This window comes from Bos taurus, chromosome 24, assembly GCF_002263795.3.
Source record: "Bos taurus isolate L1 Dominette 01449 registration number 42190680 breed Hereford chromosome 24, ARS-UCD2.0, whole genome shotgun sequence".
Taxonomy (NCBI): Eukaryota; Metazoa; Chordata; class Mammalia; order Artiodactyla; family Bovidae; genus Bos; species Bos taurus.
The window spans coordinates 14541562-14563391 of NC_037351.1; the positions used below are offsets into that span (position 1 = coordinate 14541562).

A 21830-nucleotide genomic window follows, 5' to 3' on the forward strand; every position below is an offset into this window, starting at 1 on the left:
GAGGCACAGAGCAGTGACTAGGATGAATCAGAGGGGCTTTCTTGACTTTTGTGGTCATTACATATCCATTTTGTAACAAATCTTTGAAAATTGATCAAACTGGTGCATTTATTTGCATTTTTTCACAATAAAAATTTAAGCGTATACAGTGAATACGTAAGTGCACAGACCTCTCCTTTTCTAGTTATTTTCTGACAATTTTGTGAAATTGTTATTATCACCATGTTAATTTTTCAAACCAGATTCAAACCATCTTTCTCCATGTTTCTGTGTTAGCCCTACATGTGACCATGTGGTAAATAGTTAATATGCTAAAATGATTCTAAAAATAAAACAAGTTATAAACATCTTTGATTCAGTTTTGGAAAAGTAGTAACATATGAAGTTTTGAGTCTTGCTGGGAAGTTTTTGCTGGAAGCATTTGGTATCTACCCTGCCTTGACAGAAAGACTCCTGTCTCTATGATGATATGCTACTTACCTCGATCCCTCCTCAAGATTAGGACACGGATTATCTTTGCTAATGGTGTTAGGAAGTGTTCTCATTTCATTCTTTTACACATAGTTGTCCAGTTCTTCCAGAACCACTTATTGAAAAGACTATTTTTTCCCATTGTATATTCTTGCCTCCTTTGTCAAATAAAAAATGCCCATATGTGCATGGATTTATCTCCAGGCTTTCTATCTTGTTCTATTGATCTATACTTCTGTTTTTGTGCCACTACCATACTGCCTTGATGACTGTAGTTTTGTACTATAGTCTGAAATCAGGTAAGTTGATTCTTTCAGCTCCATTCTTTTTTCTCAAGATTGCTTTGCTATTTGGAGTCTTTTGTGTTTCCATATGAATTGTGAAATTTTTTGTTCTAGTTCTGTGAAAAACGCCAATGATAATTTGATAGGGACCACATTGAATCTGTAGATTGCTTTTGGTAGTATAGTCATTTTCACAATACTGATTCTTCTAACCCAGGAGCATAAAATATCCCTCCATTTGTTTATGCTGTCTTTGATTTTTTGTTATCAGTGTTTTATAGTTTTCTGTATGCAGATCAAAATGGATTAAAATATGTAAGACAAGAAAGCATAAAATTCTTAGAAGAAAACATAGGCAGAACACTCTATGACATAAATCATAGCAAGATCCTTTATGATCCACCTCCTAGAATAATGGAACTAAAAAAAAAAAAAATACATGTGGGACCTAATTAAACTTAAAAGCTTTTGAACAGCAAAGGAAACTATAAACAAGGTAAAAATACAACACTCAGAGCAGGAAAAAAATAATAGCAAGTGAGACAATTGATGAAGGATTAATTTCCAAAACATACAAGCAGCTCATACAACTCAATACCAGAAAAACAAACAACTGAATCAAAATATGGGGAAAAGACCTAAACAGACATTTCTCCAAAGACATTTGGATGGCAAATAAATACATGAAGAAATGTTCAACCTCACTCATTATTCAGGTCAGTTCAGTTCAGTTCAGTCGCTCAGTTGTGTCCGACTCTTTGTGACCTCATGAATTGCAGCATGCCAGGCCTCCCTGTCCATCACTAACTCCCAGAGTTCACTCAAACTCATGTCCATGTAGTCGGTGATGCCATCCAGCCATCTCATCCTCTGTCATCCCTTTTTCCTCCTGGAGCCAATCCCTCTCAGCATCAGGATCTTTTCCAATGAGTCAACTCTTTGCATGAGGTGGCCAAAGTACTGGAGTTTCAGCTTTAGCATCATTCCTTCCAAAGAACACCCAGGGCTGATCTCCTTTAGAATGGACTGGTTGCATCTCCTTGCAGTCCAAAGGACTCTCAAGAGTCTTCTCCAACACCACAGCTCATAAGCATAGATTCTTTGGTGCTCAGCCTTCTTCACAGTCCAACTCTCACATCCATACATGACTACTGGAAAAACCGTAGCCTTGACTAGATGGACCTTTGTTGGCAAAGTAATGTCTCTGCTTTTGAATATGCTATCTAGGTTGGTCATAACTTTCCTTCCAAGGAGTAAGTGTCCTTTAATTTCATGGCTGCAACCACCATTTGCAGTGATTTTGGAGCCCCAAAACATGAAGTCTGACACTATTTCCACTGTTTCCCCATCTATTTCCCATGAAGTGATGGGAGAAATGCAAATCAAAACTACAATGAGATACCACCTCACATCTGTTAGAAAGGCCATAATAAAAAAAAAATCCACAAGCAAAAAGTGCTGGAGAGGGTGTGGAAAAAAGGGAACCCTCTTGCACTGCCAGTGGGAATGTAAATTGATACAGCCACTATGGAAAACAGTATGAAGATTTCTTAAAAAAAAAAAAACAACTAGGAGTAAAACCACCATTGTTGTTGTTCAATCATCCAGTTGTGTCTGACTCTTTGCAGCAACAAGGACTGCAGTTCTCCTTGTCCCTTCACCATCTCCCAGAGTTTGCCCAAGTTCATGTTCATTGCATCAGTGATGCTGTCCTGCCATCTCATCCTCTGATGCCCTCTTCTCCTTTTACCTTCAATCTTTCCCAGAATCAGGCACTTTTCCAATGAGTAGGCTGATCACATCAGGTGACCAAAATATTGGAGCTTCAGCATCAGTCCTTCCAGTGAATCTTCAAAGTTGATTTCCTTAAGATGGACTGGTTTGATCTTGCTGTCCAAGGGACTCTCAGGAGTCTTCTCCAGCACCTCAGTTCTATGGCATCAATTCTTTGGCATTCTACCTTCCTTATGGTCCAGCTCTAACAACCATATGTGACCACTGGGAAGAACACAGCCTTGACCATACCGACCTTTGTTCGCAGAGTAATGTCTCCACTTTTCAACACACTGTCTAGGTTTGTTATCACTTCCCTGCCAAGAAGTGATTATCTTCTGATTTCATGGCTGCAGTTACTGTCCACAGTGATTTTGGAGCTCAAGAAGAAGAAATCTGTCACTACTTCCAGCTTTTCCCCTTCTATTTGCCATGGAGTAACGGGGTCAGATGCCATGATCTTAAGGTTTTTTTTTTTTTTTTTTTTTAATATTTATCTTAAGCCAGTTCTTTCATGCTTCTTCTTCACCCTCAAGAGGCTCTTCACTTTCTGCCATTAGAGTGGTATCATCTGCATGACTGAGATTGTTGATATTTCTCCTGCCTGTTTTGATTGTAGCTTGTAACTCATCCAGCCTGGCATTTCTCATGATGTGCTCAGCATATAGGTTAAACAAACAGGGTGACAGCAGAGAGCTCTGTCTTATTCCTTTTTCAATACTGAATCAACCAGGTCTTTTATACAGGACTCTAACTGTTGCTTCTTGACCCACATACAGGTTTCTCAGGAGACAGGTAAGATGGTCTTGGTCTGGTGTTCCCATCTCTCTAAGAACTTTCCACAGTTGTCATTATCCACACTTTTGAATTGCTTTGGCCCAGCTGCTTCATTCATTCAGGGGCTATTGGTGATTCTCCTCCACTCTTCCCAAGACCTGGGGGACTCATCTTTCGGTGTTATATCTTTTGACTCTTTTTGTGGTTCATGAGATTCTCATGGCAAGTATACTGGGTGGTTTGCCATTCCTTCCTCTAGCGGATCACATTTTGTCAGAACTCTCTGCTATGACCCATCTGTCTTGGGTAACCTGCCTGGCATGGCTTATAGATTCATTGAGTTATGCAAGCCCATCCACCACAACAAGGCAGTGATCCATGAAGGGGAAAAACACCATATGATCTAGCAATACCACTTCTGGGCATATACCTTGAAGAAACCAAAACTGAAAAAGACACACGTAGCCCAAAGTTCATTGCAGCATCATTTACAATAGCTAGGACAAGGAAGCAACCTAGATATCCATTGACAAATGAATGGATAAAGAAGCTGTGGTACATCATAGTATAATGGAATACTGCTGACGCTACTGCTGCTAAGTTGCTTCTGCTGCTGCTGCTGCTGCTAAGTTGCTTCAGTCGTGTCTGACTCTGTGCGACCCCAGAGATGGCAGCCCACGAGGCAACCCCCCGCCCCACCCCCATCCCTGGGATTCTCCAGGCAAGAAAGTGAAAAGTGAAAGTGAAGTCGCTCAGTCGTGTCCGACTCTTCACGACCCCATGGACTGCAGCCTACCAGGCTCCTCCGTCCATGGGATTTTCCAGGCAAGAGTACTGGAGTGGGACGCCATCGCCTTCTCCAGTCGTGTCCAACCCTGTTCGACCCCATAGGTGGCAGCCCACCAGGCTCCGCCGTCCCTGGGATTCTCCAGGCAAGAACACTGGAGTGGGTTGCCATTTCCTTCTCCAATGCATGAAAGTGAAAAGTGAAAGTGAAGTCGCTCAGTACTTAGCCATAAAAAGGAACACATCAGAGTCAGTTTTAATAAGGTGGATGATAATAAGGTGGATAATTATATAGAGTGAAGTAAGTCAGAAAAAGAAAAACAAATATTGTATATTAACACATATATATGGAAATGGTACTCATGAGCTTGTTTGCAGAGTAGCATTGGAGATGCAGACATAAGGAACAAACATGGACAAGGGTGGGCTTCCCTTGTGCTCAGCTGGTAAAGAATCCACCTGCAATGCGGGAGACCCGGGTTTGTTCCCTGGGTTGGGAAGATCCCCTAGAGAAGGCAAAGGCTACCCACTCCAGTATTATGGCCTGGAGAATTCCATGGGCTGTACAGACCATGGGGTCACAAAGAGTTGAACATGACTGAGCGACTTTCACTTCACTTGGACAATAGCGGGGGAGAAGAGGGAGAGAGTGAAATGAATCGATAAAGTAGCATGGAAGCACATACACTAATATATGTAAATGGATAGTCAATGGGAATTTGCTGTTTGACTCAGGGAGCTCTAACAGGCTCTGTAATAACCTAGAGGGGTAGGAATGGGCAGGAGATGGGGGAAGATTCAGGAGGGAGGGGACATATGTATACTTATAGTTAATTTATGTTGATGTATGACAGCAATTAAATCAATATTGTAATGCAATCATCAATCATTAAAAATAAATAAATAATACTTTTTTATAAGTTTAATACAGTGAAATTTACTGTCAAGAGCTCTTTCAGAAGCATTTGTTCTGAAACTGCAACATGAATAGTTATAACCATACACTGGAAACTTGGACTTGGACTCTTCTTATTAAAAACCCAGGCTTCCAAACTTTGCTTGTATGTTATGTAATGAAAACTGTGGTCTTTCACCAGCAGGACTCTTGCTGGTCTCTCCACAGGGGGTTTCCTAAAAAAATAAGCAAATAAGCCATTGGCAATGCTGCCTTATTTAGGAGGCTTCAGAATAACAATAAATGTGTTTATACCTTAGTCTCATAAATTATCTATTCTGTGAACCACCACAAGTCATCTAAATCCACTTTCTTATTGCTCCTTATTTGAGCACTCTGAGCAAAATGGCTTGTTTACCTGTGTTTACACATAAGCATTGGAAATTGGCTGAGTGGCCCATGTAAGTTTTGACTTTCACTTACTGCCGTGTCTCACAGTCTCCTCAGATAACTGGTAGCTTATCTCTGAACCATCCTTGAATGTAAAATTGATGAAAAAACCCTTAAAAAAGATTAAAATACTGCCACTTCAGGTTTTGGGAATACAAGGGTATCAAGTAAATTCATTACTTACAGATGAATGAGAAATCCTTTTTGTTTTGTTTTGTTTTTTTTTTTTTGCTAAAACACTTTGCAAATAGCCTAGGGCCATTGCTTCCCCTATCAGTCCTTTGTGGTAACAATAATTAGGTTTCTGACCTCAAGTTTCAGATCTTCCTGGGGCAGAGGCACTTAAGTGTCAGTCAATCCAACTTGGTTTCATCAGGACATCACTGAACATAAGATTTTGTGTTCACAACCTGTAGATAGCAATAGAGAAGGATCAGAAGATGAGTTCAATTGATAAAAATTCCACTTTTCATCGTCTTTCTCTTCCAGACTGAGTTTAGAAAAATTTAGTCAGTCTCTGAAGCAATCTAAGACTCACCTTCATCCTTGCCCTCCCTTCAAAGACCCTCCTGCAGCTCCTGGCTCAGCTGTGGTGCCCACCTACTTTGTTCATATGAGCATACATGCTGGTTTATGAGCCACTGAAAGGATCAAAGTGACCCTGGGCTCATGGAAGACTTACATCATTCATGCACATATTTGATAAAGACTAAGATTTGGTAGCTTTTGATTATTTTAAATTAACTATTGATTCAGGTATTTGGACTTGTGAAATAAAATAAAGAAAATGCTGGTGTTAACCATTATATAAACCAGATTCTACTACTTTGTCTAAATTCAGATAATCTATTATTTTTGTGACATATATTAAGGGTTATTGTACATTCCTCACTATCTCACTTTTGCTCACTAATTTTTTATTGAAAGTGTATGTAGGTGTGTGTAGATGTTTAACATTTAGAAACTGGTGTTATTATGTTTATGGTTTACTAGAATGAATGATTTTGGAGAAGGCAATGGCAACCCACTCCAGTACTCTTGCCTGGAAAATCCCATGGACAGAGAAGCCTGGTAGGCTGCAGTCCATGGGGTCACTAAGAGTCGGACACGACTGAGCGACTTCACTTTCATTTTTCACTTTCATGCATTGGAGAAGGAAATGGCAACCTACTCCAGTGTTCTTGCCTGGAGAATCCCAAGGACAGAGGAGCCTAGGGGGCTACAGTCTATGGGTCGCACGGAGTGGGACATAACTGAAGTGACTTAGCAGCAGCAGCAGCAGCAGAATGAATGATTTAAAAACAAACATCTTGAATCTAGAAAAGGAAACTTTATCTTTAAATAAATGCTTATATTGTGAATGCTTTAGTGAAGACTGCATTAGCAATATTAGCTTTTGCTTTACTATGAAAGTGATGCATAATCATAGAGATATGGCTTGTAGTCTAGTGGAAAGACTGTCCTCCCACTGATCTTCCTGGTATTTTTGTAAAAACATATGAATTATAAACATCCCTGATAGCACAGAGTATCCCAGAGCCAAAGCAGGCTTTCAGAAAGGAGAGAATTAGTCTTTTCCCAGTCCACATGCTAAAACCAGAAACTGATCTGTTTACTAATTTCTAATCTTTCCTGTACCAGAAGCTATGTCTGTGCAACTCTCAGGTGCCAAACTCATTGGGCAGAATTCCTTCTCCAAATCTCTGTTTTGTAACTTCCTGTATAATCTGAGTGCCTGAATATGAAGATCTGGGGCAGAACTTGGCCGCCTTCAGCAGCTCTTGTAAAGGGATCAGATCAGCCTACCTGGGAGGCTCTCTAATTGGAGGTTTATGGTAATGCAATTGTTTCCCACCTGCAAGGCAGCTCTCAGCACTCCAAGCATGCATGAGGAGAGAAAGCCAGGTTGATGGACAAGTAGTCCCAGCCCAAACTTGCCTGTGTTGGAATAGCTCAAGTTTAGCTCATCTGGTGACCCCACAGCTCCCAACTGGTGTTGATTGCCATCCGTGCTGAGGGCTCTGCATCAGCACAGGATCTTTGTTGTAGCCGGAATGTTGAACTCAAGATCTTTATCCAGATAATAGGGAAAAGAGAAGAAAAGGCAAGGCCACTTGGAGGCAAGCCTATTAGGACCTGCTGAGGATATAGCCTTTCCTTGAAATGACGTGTGATGTGACTATCAGCGGAGTTACTGAGACCTGAGGAGAAAGGGATAAATGGAAATGTCCAGGCACTGAGTGGTGAGGATATCTCCTGTCTGCTGTTAGGTAGCAATTAACCAGTTTACTGAGGGAAATCAGTCCAGTGAGGTTTCACTGAGTCTTTGTGTATTAATAAATACTTCCTTCAAATGTTCTTTTTCTACTCTTCCCTAGCTGTCCCACCACATAGTCTTGAACTGTGGCTCTGGGATTTCTGGATGAGAGGAGCAACATTTTCTCCAGTTTCAGTCCTAGCCCAGCTCTGAATCTCTCCCTCCAGGCTGAGAACTAGGTAAATAGACAGGGGAGGCTGACATGGATCACACAGTCAGAGATGTGTACACAGCAGTCTCTAGTGTGTTCTGAGTCTGTAAGCTTTTCTTTCCCTCTTCACGGGGAGACTTATGCCCGCATGGTGTACGTGATTTCCAGTGAGAAGGGTCCAGTTTCACCCTGGCTCTTCTTATCACCAAGTAATTCTATCACAGAATATTAGCTTCTGTCCTTTTAATCTGACAGTGCTCCCAACAGAGCTCCTGCTAGATGGTAGCTTTCCCCTACCCACAGCTCCCTAGGGAGCCCCACTACTCCCATGTCCTTTACTGAGGTCTGTCCCTCTTTGCATCAGTCCCAGAAATTATGGAAGCATTCTTTTGAAAGTTTCATAGGCAAATGGGTATTGGAACAGCACTCTCCATCTCCATTCCTTTCTTCTCATCTTCCAAATTCTCCTGAATAAAAGGAGGCAGAGGTCTCAATGTTCACATCCACCTTCAGGCTCCAGGGCCACATGGAAAGGGCTCTCAGGAATTTATTCCTCAAGTAAACCCCCATCCACTCTGCCCTACAGCAATGCCAAAACAGGCCTTGAGATGAACATCCCCCTTCTTAAATGCACCCTGATCTCCATGGATGGATCTCTCTAGATTCTTCTTACTTGGAATTTTAAAGAGGAGCCACCCTTCAGGTTTACCTTGAAAAATATGTCATCAGAATAAATGTGCTCAGTATCTTCAGATGGATATTTCCAAAGGATAGTGTTATCTTCATCAGAATTCCCCAATGACCTTGAAAAATGCAATCTCCTGGACAAGTCTCAAGATTCATCAAATCCGAATCTCTGCTGTTTTGGGCCCAGACATCTTCATTTTTAACGTCTTTCCCTAGAAAGCTTTGCACCATAGAATAGTAAGTAAAAGATATGGAATTAGGATATTAGTGCACTGTTATCCTTGATAACATGGAACATTGATTCTCATCCCTCACTTTGCATTAGAATCGTCCATGAAACATTTAAAATTGTATTTTCAGGGCAGGAATAGAGACACAGACATAGGGAAAAAAACTTGTGGACACAGCAGATGAATTGAGAGAGTAGCACTGACATATATACACTACCATGCTTAAAATAGATAGCTAGTGGAACATATTGGGCTTCTTTGGTGGCTCAGATGGTAAAGAATCTGTCTGCAATTCAGGAGACCTGGGTGCTATCCCAGGGTCAGGAAGATCCCCTGGAGAAGGGCACGGCAACCCACTCCAGTATTCTTTTCTGGAGAATTCCATGGACAGAAGAACCTGGCAGACTACAATCCATGGGGTCGCAAAGAGTCAGACATGACTTAGCGACTAACACACCCACACAGTGGGACACTGCTCTGTAACACAGGAAGCTCAAACTGGTGTTGTGATGACCTAGAGGGGTGGGGTGGAGAAGGGTGTGAGGGACGGTCAAGAGGGTAGATATATATACATACATACAGATATATATATATATATATATATCTATATATATGGCTGATTCAGATTGTTGTAGAGAAACCAGCACAATATTATAAATATCTTCCAATTAAAAAATTAAAAATATATTCATGATTAAACAGGGAACATATTAAAGAAAACAGGAGTTATCATTCTCTTTTCCAAACCCACTTGCATTTGTTTTAATTACTTTTTCTTTCCTGAAATTCAGTAACTTTTGACTGTGGCTTATATCTCCTAGATTTTAGCCACTTAGAATGCAGAAGTAATACTATCTGTTATTTATTTAACCATAATTTGTGAAACTTTCTGAGAAATTAAATAACCTCTGTTTGTGTGTATGTGTGTTCATGCATTTTTTCCTCTGTCTCTCTGTGTAATTATTACCTAAGGATGAAAATATAATTATCCTCTTTCACCTTATAAAACAGAAAGCCTATTGAATTCTTGGTTTCTGGGGCTCCCTTGATCCATGTAGCAGTTACCAATTTTGACTTCTTTTTGTTTTCTTGGTAAATTGAACTGTGTTTCCCAATCTGAACCTATCTTTTTACTTGGAGTGTTTAGATCATTTATATTTAATGTAATTACCTGTATGTTTGCATGCATGCTAAGTCACTTCAGCTGTGTCTGACTCTTTGTGACCCTATGGACCATAGCCTGCCAAGTTCCTCTGTTCATGGGATCCTCTAGGCAAGAATATTGGATGGGTTGCCATGCCCTCCTCCAGGGGATCTTCCTGACTCAGGGGTCAAACTCATATCTCCTGGTTCTCTTACCACTAGTGCCACCCTGGGAAGCCCAATTACTTGCATATTGAGGCTTAAATCTACAAAATTATTCTTTGTTTTCTATTTTATTGACTCTTACATGTTTCTTTCTTGTTTCCTTTTGTAGTGGATCTTTAGTTGTTAAGTTGTGTCCAGCTCTTTTGTGACCTCATGGACTGTAGCCCACAAGGCTCCTCTGTCCATAGTATTTCCCAGGCAAGAATACTATAGTGAACATAAAACAAGTTTCAAAAATTTCATAGTCTAAAAGTATTGAAATCATACAGAGTATGTTCTTTTATCACTGTGGAATTATGTTATAAATCCATATCAAAAGATATTTGAAAATAGCCCATATATTTTTGAATGCAGTGTCACCAAGAGAGACTTTTGACTTAGCTACTGAAAGCCTCAATCAAGTTAGAAGACTGAAAAAAATACAGAGGACAATTGCAGAGAAGAAAGTATTTTGTCTCCTAGTTTATAGTCTGTGGAAACTTGAATTTGTACCCTACTGCTGTGTGAAAATTGTGTAAGTCTTAACTATGCTGAATTGGCTTATAGTACTTTCCAGGTCACTAGCTCTACTCTGTAGTGCTTTTCAGGTCAATTCTTTGAGATCCCATGGACTGCAGCAATCCAAGCTTCTCTGATTTTCACTGTCTCCTGGAGTTTGCTCAAACTCATGTCCATTGAGTTGGTGATGCCATCCATTCATCTCATTCTCTAATGCCCTCTTATCCTTCTGCCCTCAATCTTTCCTATCATCAGGGTCTTTTTACAATGAGTTGATTCTTTGTATCAGGTGTACAGAATATTAGAGCTTCAGCACCAATCCTCCAATGAATATACAAGGTTGATTTCCTTTAAGATTGACTGTCCAAGGACTTTCAAGAGTCTTCTCCAACACCACAGTTCAAAAGTATCAAGTCTTCAGTGCTCAGCCTTGTTTATGGTCAAACTCTCACATCTGTACATAACTGCTAGAAAAACCATAGCTTTGACTATACAGATCATTGTCAGCAAGTGACGTATCTGCTTTTTAATATGCTGTTTAGGTTTGTCATAGCTTTTCTTCCAAGGAGCAAGTGTCTTTTAATTTCATGCTGCAGTCACCATCTGCAATGATGTTGGAGCCCAAGAAAATAAAATATGCCCCTGTTTCCATTTTTTCCCCATCTCTTTGCCATGAAGTGATAGGAGTGGATGCCATGATCTTTGTTTTTAAAATGTTGAATTTTAAGGCAACTTTTTCACTCTTCTCTTTCACCTTCATGGAGAGCATCTTTAGTTTCTCTCCATTTTTTGCCATTAGGGTGATATTATCTGTATATCCAAGGTTGTTGATATTTCCCTGGACAATTGTATTTTTGCTTATTTGTTTTTGTTTTCTTAGTTTTCTCTTCTTTTTATTTTTTTCTCCTGACAATCCTGATTCTGGCTTTTGATTCATCCAGCCCAACATTTTGCATGATGCACTCTGCATGTAAGTTACATAAGCAAGTTGACTATATACAGTGTTGCCATACTCTTTTCCCAGTTTTTAACCAGTCTTTTGTTACATGTCTCGTTCTGTAGTTTCTTGACCTGCATACAGGTTTCTCAGGCGGCAGGTAAGGTAGTCTGGTATTCCCATCTCTATAAGGATTTTCCACAGTATATTGTGATCCACACAGTCAAAGGCTTTAGCATAGTCAATGAAGCAGATGTTGGTGTTTTCCCAGAATTCTCTTGCTTTTTCTATGATTCAGCAGATGTTGGCAATTTGATCTCTGTTTCCTCTACCTTTTCTAAATCCAGCTTGTACTTCTGGAAGTTCTTTATTCATGTATTATTGAAGTCTAGATTGAAGGATTTTAAGCATTACCTTAATAGCATGTGAAATGAATGCAATTGTGTGGTAGTTTGAACATTTTTTTAGCATTGCCCTTCATTGGGGTTGGAATGAATACTGACCTCTTCCAGTCATGTGGCCCTGCTGGGTTTTCTAAATTTGCTGGCATATTGAGTGTAGCACTTTAACAGTATCATCTTTTAGGATTTGAAATAGCTCAGCTGGAATTTTATCTCCTCCACTATCTTTGTTCATAGGGATGCTTCCAAAGGTCCACTTGACTTTACACTCTAGGATACCTGGCTTTAGGTGAGTGATTACACCATCATGGTTACCCAAGTAATTAAGAACTTTTTTGTACAGTTCTTCTGTGTATTCTTCCCACCTCTTCTTAATCTCTTCTGCTTCTGTTATATCCTTGCCCTTTCTGTCCTTTAGTGTGCTCATCTTTGCCTAAAATAGTCCCTTAGTATCTCTAATTTTCTTGAAGAGATTGCTAGTCTTTCCCACTCCATTATTTTGCTCTATTTCTTTACATTGCTTCACTTAAAAAAGGCTTTCTTATCTCTCCTTGATATTCTTTGGAACTCTGCATTCAGCTGGGTATATCTTTCCCTTTCTCCTTTGCCTTTTCTTTCTCTTCTTTTCTCAGCCATTTGTAAGGCCTCCTCATATCATCATTTTGCCTTCTTACATTTCTGTTTCTTTGAGATGGTTTTGGTCACTACCTCCTGTACAATGTTATGAGCCTCTGTCCATAGTTCTTCAGGCACTCTGTCTATGGGATCTAATCCCTTGAATCTATTTGTCACTTCTACTGTATAATCATAAAGGATTTGATTTAGGTCATACCTGAATGGCCTAATGGCTTTCCTTCCTTTCTTCCATTTAAGTCTAAATTTTGCAATAAGGAGTTTATGATCTGAGCCACAGTCAGCTCCTGGACTTGTTTTGCTGACTATAGAAAGCTTCTCCATCTTCAGCTACAGAAAATATAGTCAATCTGACTTCAGTATTGACCATCTGATGATGTTCACATGTAGAGTAGTCTCTTGTCTGTTGCTATTAATTTCTTCCAAGAGGAATTATTTTAATTAGCTTTTAATATTTCATTTATAATGAGTATACCATTGACAAATCTTATCAGGTATTGATTCTCTGAAAAAATTTACTGGATCATCATTTTTGAGACATTGCTTTTCTCTCACTGGATATATAATTTTAGATTATCAACTACTTCGTTCCCCACAACATTGAAAATATCCCTTCATTGTCTCTGGCTTCTTTTATCTATCTATCTATCTATCTATATATATATAGATATATATATATTTAGAGATCTGTTATTCCTGCTTTGAAAAATATAAGTCCTTTTCACTTAAATGCTTTTAAGATTATTCTCTTTCTGTTGTTTAGTTTTAATCTTTTTTTCTTTTAATTGCCATTTTGTTTAGATTTATAATATTTCTTGAGATTTTTAATAATTCCTGAATATTTTTTAGTTTCAATTTTGGAAAATTCTCAGCTCTTATTTCCAAATATTGTTTCTTGTCCATTTTAATTCTTTTTGTGTGTGTGTGTGTGAGATTCCAATTAGAAGCATGCAGACCTGTAACAATACCTCATACATCTCTTATTCTCTATTCTGCATTTTTCATCTTATCTTTCTTTGCTTTAGTCAGAATATTCTCTGAGCCATTTTCTAGTTCTCTAAATCTCTATTCAGGTAAATCTAATCCTTTTTTAAGCCAATTCTTTGAGTTATTGAGTTCAGGTTTTTTTTTTTTTTTCTTTTTACTTTTAGCATTTCAATTCAATTTTATTTCATAGTTTTAGTGTTTTGTCAACATTATTAACTTTTATTTTAATTCTTAGAATATGGTGATCATAAACTTAATATTGTTGTTGGTGACTCCATAATTTTGATTCCCTATAGACCTACTCCTATTTTCTTTTCCTCTTCATTTGTGTACATTTGTGTTCTAAATGCTTGTGTTATTGCTGGTGAGTGCAAAAATGGGTAGAATGATATGCAGTTCTGGTTTCTGTTCTATTATTTGAGGTGTTTGTGGTGGTGGTAGTAACAGGCAGCTATAATATCACAGATCAATTGGTATCAATCAAAGTGCACAGACTGAGGAAAGAATCCCCACAAGACCATCTTCCTGCCCTCACTTCAGACAGTAACCACAAATTCAAGATTTCCAGGATCACCTTTATTGCAGATTGGGTAGCTGCAGATTAGGGGATTCCCACAGACTCCCTGAAGTTTGATCATTTCATAGAAAAACTCACAGAACTTGGTAAGTGGTATACTTACAGTTTTATAGAGGATACAAATTAAAACCAGTCAAAGGCAGAGACAACTAGGGTGAAGTCTGAAAGAGTTCCAGATGCTTAACTTTCACATCCTCAGAGATATGTTACCCTCCTGGGATTGATGTTAGACAAAATACACAGTGTATTGATTACTTGGAAGGTTCACTGTCCAGAGTTTTTATTGGAATTTTATTATGTAGGCATAATTTATTGAATGACTACCAGTATCACTGAACTCAATCACCAGCCACTGTCTCTTACCCAGAATCTCTGATATCATACAATTCAATCCCCTAATCACATATTCGGTCTTTCTGGCCATGTGCTGTCCCCATATGAGTTTTCTCAGCACAGAGGATCAGATGTGATCGAAAGGGCCCAAAATGAATAACGAAACACTGCAATCACTCAGGAAATTCCAGGGATGTAGAGGCAGAACTGGAGACAAAGACTAGACCTCTCTTTGGGATGAGGTCAGATTCTTTATTACACAAGGAAATACTGTGGAAATTGAAGCAGGATTTCAGTATGTTTTCTTCAGAATGTTACCATCACTGTGAAGTGAAGTGAAGTGAAGTCGCTCAGTCGTGTCTGACTGTTTGCAACCCCATGGACTGTAGCCCACAAGGCTTCTCCGTCCATGGGATTCTCCAGGCAAGAATACTGGAATGGGTTCCCATTTCCTTCTCTAGGGGATCTTCCCGACTCAGGGATCAAACCCCGGTCTCCCACATTGCAGGCAGACACTTTAACTTCTGAGCCACCCAGGAAGCCCAACCATCACATATTACTGACTAAAATTATACTTGAGGTATTTCTTTGCCAATACAGTGCAGCTATACCAGCCCACAGTTGTGACTGTAAATCATAATGAGTCCTTGTAGTGATACAATTACCTGGATTCTTTCCTTATGTTTTCTAGTGAAATCAGATTAAAGCACTAACATTATTTCATCATAAAGTATTTTTCCCCTTTCTTTTTTTAATACCAATAAGGCATTATATCTACCTTTCTTTTTTTCTTTCCTTCCTATTTTTTCTTTTTTCAAAATCACATGGATATGTAGGGTATAAATTTTATCTCTGGATAATTAAATTATGCATTATCAACTATTTATTATAAAATTGATGCCATAGACCCACTGGGGTTGTGGGAGCCCAGTTCAAGCTACTTTAGGTAGGGACAGGTGGGGACTATGTTATTGGAAAGATATTCACATACACAGAGGAATACTTATCTCCAGAAACTGACTTTCTTAACACTGAGAAATGGACCTGAAATTGTTGGCTCTGCTTATGGTAGAACAAGACACTGTGATGCTTGGACCTGATGAACGACCATGGTGTCCAGACCCAACTATGCAGGCTTCAGAACTGTAGAAGGGTCACCTGCTGTCAGCCCAGCACTGAGAGTTACAGCTGGTAACAAAGCATCAGCTTTTGGTATCTAAAGAGATTGATGATCAGAGTATTTCCCCTATTTCCTGAATTTTTTAACCTTTTGCTTTTATCCAGACCTCAGAGAGTAAAATCAGTCAGAACATGACTGCTAATGAATCTTGCTAAGCTTGGCAAATAGAAGCTTATAGCCAGCTTGACTTGAGTTGGAAAACTATGGAACTATAATAAAATGCTATGAATTTATTTGTGCCATTTATATGTCTGACTTGGGATGTATGGAGAAAGAATGTAAAGTATACAGGAATTGATCCCTTTGCTTAAAGAGTGTCCAACACTCACCTCCTCCCCCATGCACAAACACTTTAAATGGCCCATTGTGGTACAAAAAGAAGGTGTTGAATACAGTCTAGGTACCAAAAAAAAAATTTTTTTTTAATATATCATCATGTTTGTAAACCAGAATTTGGAGTTGTGTTAAAATTGAGTTTGAAATCTAGCATATTTGTCATGAGCAGGAAGTTTAAATGGACTGTTTCGATACATCTTTGTTTTTCTTCCAACACACTTAGCATAGAAGACACTGATTGAAAGAAAAAATAAAAGAAGGAACCATCAGACTTTCCATGTTCATTTCAAATAAAAGGAATTCTCCTTGTGTTGTAATATCCACAGTTCAGTTCAGTCGCTCAGTCATGTCCAACTCATTGTAAGCCCATGGGCTATAGCACGTGCAATATCCACAAATTGCTTCAGAAAAAGAGGTAGGGAGATAATGATTTAGAATCTATGTCCTATCTGTAATCAAGGGAAAGTACAGATCTTTATAATGGGGGTGAATGAACAAAAAGAGGAGGAAGGGAATATAGGCAATATGGACAAAAAAAAAAAAAAAAAAATCCTGATGCCAGGAGAATAAACAAATCAAAAGAAAAAGCTTATACATTTATGAGGTTTTCTAGATGTCATACCTAGGCAAGCCATGCTATATAAAATATTAAGCAGCTCTAATGCTTACTGAGAAAATTTATGGAGTTTGAAGTAACTATCTTAAATCATATCCACTGCACTCTTACCTCTGTTTCTCACTCTTTAATGAAGCTTCTCTGAGATCAAGTCGTGCCTTTTTTTTCCTTCAGATTTGTGTAAAGGCTAAAGTTTTTAAGAAATAAATAACACCAGGAGGAGAGTATTAGAGAAGATGGTTATTCCCATGAGAAGATGTGCTCAAGTTGCTGTTGGTTGAAGCTATTGCATACACAAGGTTTGTTATCATATGAAAAGAATTTTGTTCTCTTCATTCCCTCCCATTCAGTTCTTCCATCTATTTCTTGGGACAATCATTTACTAAGCAGCTCCTAGGTTGCAAATAAGTCCTGGAAGCCATGAGAGATGAAATGTACATGAAATGTGTGTTCAGCCTTCAGAATCTTTCATTTACATTTGGGAAAAATAAAAATTGTATATAAATAACTACTATATTGAGTTATGAGATAGGTGCTTGTTTAATTGAATTAAAGAGTCACCAGGGAGAGGGTAAAGAGAGAACTGTCTTTTATTCATGACATCATTTATTCATTCACTCACTAATTTCAGAAAAAAAAGTATTGACTGAATAACTATTATGTACCAGCCATTGTTTAGGCAATTTTCAGAGATTTACATTCTAATGAAGGAGACTATAAACTGATAATAAATAGTCTACTTTTAGATAATGAGTGGGCTCTGAAGGAATGAAGCCAAGTAGGAAATTTGAAGATGGTCGTGAGGGAAACAATTTCACTTGAGACAATCAGGAAAGGCTTCTCTGAGAAGGTGACATGGAAATTGAAACCTAAGTGAAATAGCCAATACTCATTTTTCAGGAAAAACATCCCAACAAGTGGGGAGAGTACCTATAATGAGGCTTCTCAGGCAGGAATAAACATGGTAGGTCAAGGAATGAGCAAGGAGAGTGGTAGGAGGTCAGGCTGGGTAGTCTGAATGGGAGGCAAAGATTGACTGCAAAGGGGCTTGTGGAACAGAAGAGGCAATTTAAATTTGATTCTAAACATAAAGGGAAGTTGGTGAAGGAATTTAAGAGGAGTAAAGCAGTATTAGATTGTGGGATTCCCTTGTGGCTTAGATGCTAAAGAATCTGCCTGCAATGCAGGAGACTCAGGTTTGACCTCTGAATCAGGAAGATCCCTTGGAGAAGAAAATGGCAATACACTCCAGTATTGGATTAATTAACCCAGGATTGGATTACTGTTTTTAAATGGTCATTCTGCCAACAGTAAGGAAAGTGATTTGGAGGCAATAGAAAAGCAGAGAAATCAGTTAATAGTGCAGTGAGAGATACCTGTTGTTTGGACAAAAAGAGCTATTGTAGAGTATGGAGATTTCACGCGTGCTCTACAACAAAAGTCTGTGGGATTTGATGGAGATTTTCAGATCAGGAGTAGAGGAGGGAGGAGGCAACATGACCACTGGTTCTGGCTTCAACAGCTTGTGGATGGGGATACTATTTAATGAGTTAGGAAAAAAGAAAAAAAACTGAAGGAGTTTATTTGCAAAGATGATAAGCTCTGATATTTGTGTAAGATATTCAATAATAGCTGCTAAGTAGAGAGTATGATAATATGTGCTTGGAATTTACCAAAAAAAGTCTGATTTGAGATTAAAAAAAAAAAAATCCCATGGTGTAAGCATACTGATGACACAAAATCATGATAATTGAGCACTCTTTTAGGGAATAAAAAGGTGTAAAGATAAAGAGGAAAGAGCTCAAAATTTTTCATGATGGGGAGGGGATGAAGCTTGTAAAAGAGCCTACAAAGTTGCAATGAGATACGAGAAAAACTAAGAAGGCAGCTTCCTTGAAAGTAAAAGAGTGTATCTGAAGACAGAAAGCTTGATGAATCCTATTCCTCATCCATTGGGTTTGGCACTTTGAATCTTCTTATTCCCTTCTTTTGCTTTTTTTTGCTAAATGTCAGTCAATTGATTAAAATAATGATGCTTCAAGACACACTTTTGGGGAGCATCTTTCCAATATCAAAGCAGAAAGAGGGAACATAGGAGTGGAGTAGTCATAGAGGAAAGTCTACGTATGTATGAATGTATTAGTTGCTCAGTCATGTCTGACTCTTTGCAACCCCATGGACTATAACCCATCAGGGTCCTCTGTCCATGAGAATCTCCAGGCAAGAATTCTGGAGTGGCTAGCCATTAGCCATTCCCTTCTCCAAGAGAGGAAAGTCTAAGTGACCTGATATAACAGTATTTGCTCATCTGGACTCAGGATACACACTTCAATGGTATTTTGTTAAACTCCCCTCTGTTAGATATTAATAGTGCTTCTATAGCTACTTACCACCTTCCCTCTGCCCTAGGGATGACTTATATGGACTTAATCAATGAGCTCACTTGCCTGTGGCTTCTGGCTTTGTTCAGTCAATGGGGAACCCTAGGAGGAGATCAGAGAGTAGGTTGAGGATATTTATTCAACCAGGCCCCTCTGTGGTATCATCTGGGTCTGATTTCATCACTCTAGCAGAATTCACAAAACCTTTAAAGGAAGTCTTCTATGTACAACATTCTTTCCAGTTCTGTTAACTGCTCATTCCCCATCAATTCAGGCCTAAGGATGCAAAAGAGTCATTGTTAACCCTGGGGTTTTCTTCCTTTCCCTACACCCCGTCTCCACTTTTGAAACTAATTATTTTGTGAAATGTCCTCAGTTTATCCTGATTTAAATATGCCATCTATTTCTTATTTGACACCAAAAATACAGAATTTATGATCTAGTCAGACTATCTCAAGCTTGCATCACAGATTCTAGGTGACCCAGGAACTCAGAGAAAGGGAAGGGAAGGTAAGAGTGAAAAGGATTGAGAGGCCAGGCAAAGCAGTTTTATGTAGGAGGTGAGCTGAAACTGAACCCTGAGGAATGGTTGATGAGGACAGGGTACTAAACAGATATGGAAAAAGAATTCAAGTACAAATTCTCAAAGAAATCCTAGCCAGATCACTAGGTGCTGCAATTATACTGGTTTAAGGAGTGGAATTTCATATGCATTCAAGGTAAAATTTCTGACCTGGTCTTAACCTATCCTTACCAGAGTGTACAGACTATGTCCAAGTGTGGTACAATTAAAACTATATATATATATTTTCCTGTTTATTGGTTGTAGATCAGAGCTCCTAAAGCCATTGGTACTTTCTGAATGACAGGTGTGTCTTCTTTGCAATTCGTAATGAGCCCCTTTCACCACACCTGAATTTCCATGAATAGTGACTCAGAACAGGGACTCCAGATGGCTTCAGCATAGGGGCCGGTCACCAGAAAGTCCAGGTGCATTATTAGAGGGTGGGAAACTTTAGCTCTGCCTGCTAACCTCTGAGAGGGGGTGGAGGGCTAGACATTTGTTATAAAACTCTTGAACCATTTCTAGGCTGGAGAACACGTTGATGTCTTAGAGGGTAGGATGCTTGGAGAGGGGGTGGGAGCTGTGTGTTCTGCATCCCTATTCTTTGCCCCAGGCATCTTTTGCATTTGGTTGTCCCTGGCTTGTATCTTTGTAACTCTGAGAAAAATATTTTCCTGGTTTCTATGAGTAATTAAACAATTACAGAACCTGAGAAGGGTGTTGTGGGGATCCTCTAATTTGTAGTCAACTGGTCTGAAGTGTGCATCACCTGGGAACGCTGCTTGTGGCTCAGATCTGGGGTGGGGGAAGTCTTGTGGGACTGAGCCTTTTACTTGTGGGCTTTGATGCTAAGTCCAGGTAGAAGGAGAAGGCCATGGCACCCCACTCCAGTACTCTTGCCTGGAAAATCCCATGGACGGAGGAGCCTGCTGGGCTGAAGTCCATGGGGTCTCGAAGAGTCGGACATGACTGAGCGACTTCACTTTCACTTTTCACTTTCATGCATTGGAGAAGGAAATGGCAACCCACTCCGGTGTTCTTGCCTAGAGGATCCCAGGGACAGGGGAGCTTGGTGGGTTGCTGTCTCTGGGGTCGCACAGAGTCGGACATGACTGAAGTGACTTAGCAGCAGCAGCAGCCAGGTAGATAGGGTCAGAATTGAATTTAATTGTTGGACACCCAGTTGGGTTGCAGAGAATTGGTTTTTGGAAAAATATATACATTGAGACAAACCAATCATGATGTATTTTTCTTTGCAGTGAAGTACTCAGGATTTGAAACAGTCACAGGGCCCATTTATGCAGAATCTTCCCATGTCTTTCTCTGGAGATTTTCAACAGCAAATCCATCTTCAGAGTCGGCAACCTGACCATGCTCCAGGAAGGCCATGAGGTCTGGCTCTCTCTCTCTGGCTCTCCATGAGGTCTGGCTGCACGAGGCAGAGACATAACTGCTTTGCAGGTTGGTCACTCCACAGCACACAAACCCACTAGAGAACAACGGAAGTTTAATGAAGATGGACATGGCAAGTGTTTTCTTTCTTTTCTTCTCTCTTTCTTTGTAAACTGGAAGGACTTTAGTTAATGCTCCATAAAAACCGGCTTAATATACAGTTATTACAAAGCTTCAAATTTTTGACAGATTAAGTGCTATTAAATCACCTTACTGTGAAGGCACTAAAAGGTCACAAGATGAATTAGTTCAGGCCATCTTCTCTCAGTCTTCAGCAACCAGCTCTTTTCAGGCCTGCCTTCCCCCACCAAGAAAAAGAAAGAAGAATAAAAGGAAAAGGAACTGGAAATTATGACCCTCTAAATGTCTTCAGGATGGGAGCCTGTGAAGAATGGCTCTGACTTGTCATGAGAGACAGATGGGTTTTTATCAGCTCAGAGGGCAATTTTCTACTTTATTTTTTCCCCCTTTGGTTGACTGTGATCCATAATGTTGCATTTTGCCCTTTAGGAAGAATTTTCCAGTTGACAGACTCGATAGCCATATCCTATACCAGTGCTTGGGAAAGGCAAGAGAAAGAACTTCAGCTGGATTCAATATTTCTAACAATATAGTCACAACTGCTTTTTTTATGAATTTTTTTCTGTGGTTGTTGCTAGGAGAACTAAACCTCAAATTTATATAGCAGATTGCTGCTTTCGTAAATGCAGTTTTGAAGGTTCTGATAAAAAAAAAAAAGTAAGGC

The 21830-nt window shown here is 39.3% G+C and overlaps 1 long non-coding RNA gene across 2 annotated transcripts in view; it reads left to right on the forward strand.

The window, feature by feature from the left end:
• LOC112444187 (uncharacterized) overlaps positions 1 to 21424 on the forward strand; it is a 42778-nt gene extending 21354 nt beyond the window's left edge. For both annotated transcript variants that reach the window (XR_009492697.1, XR_009492696.1), the window contains 2 exons: positions 16862 to 16986; positions 20893 to 21424. This is a non-coding gene — a long non-coding RNA (uncharacterized lncRNA). The remainder of the gene's footprint in view (positions 1 to 16861; positions 16987 to 20892) is intronic.
• The last annotated feature ends 406 nt before the right edge of the window (positions 21425 to 21830 follow it).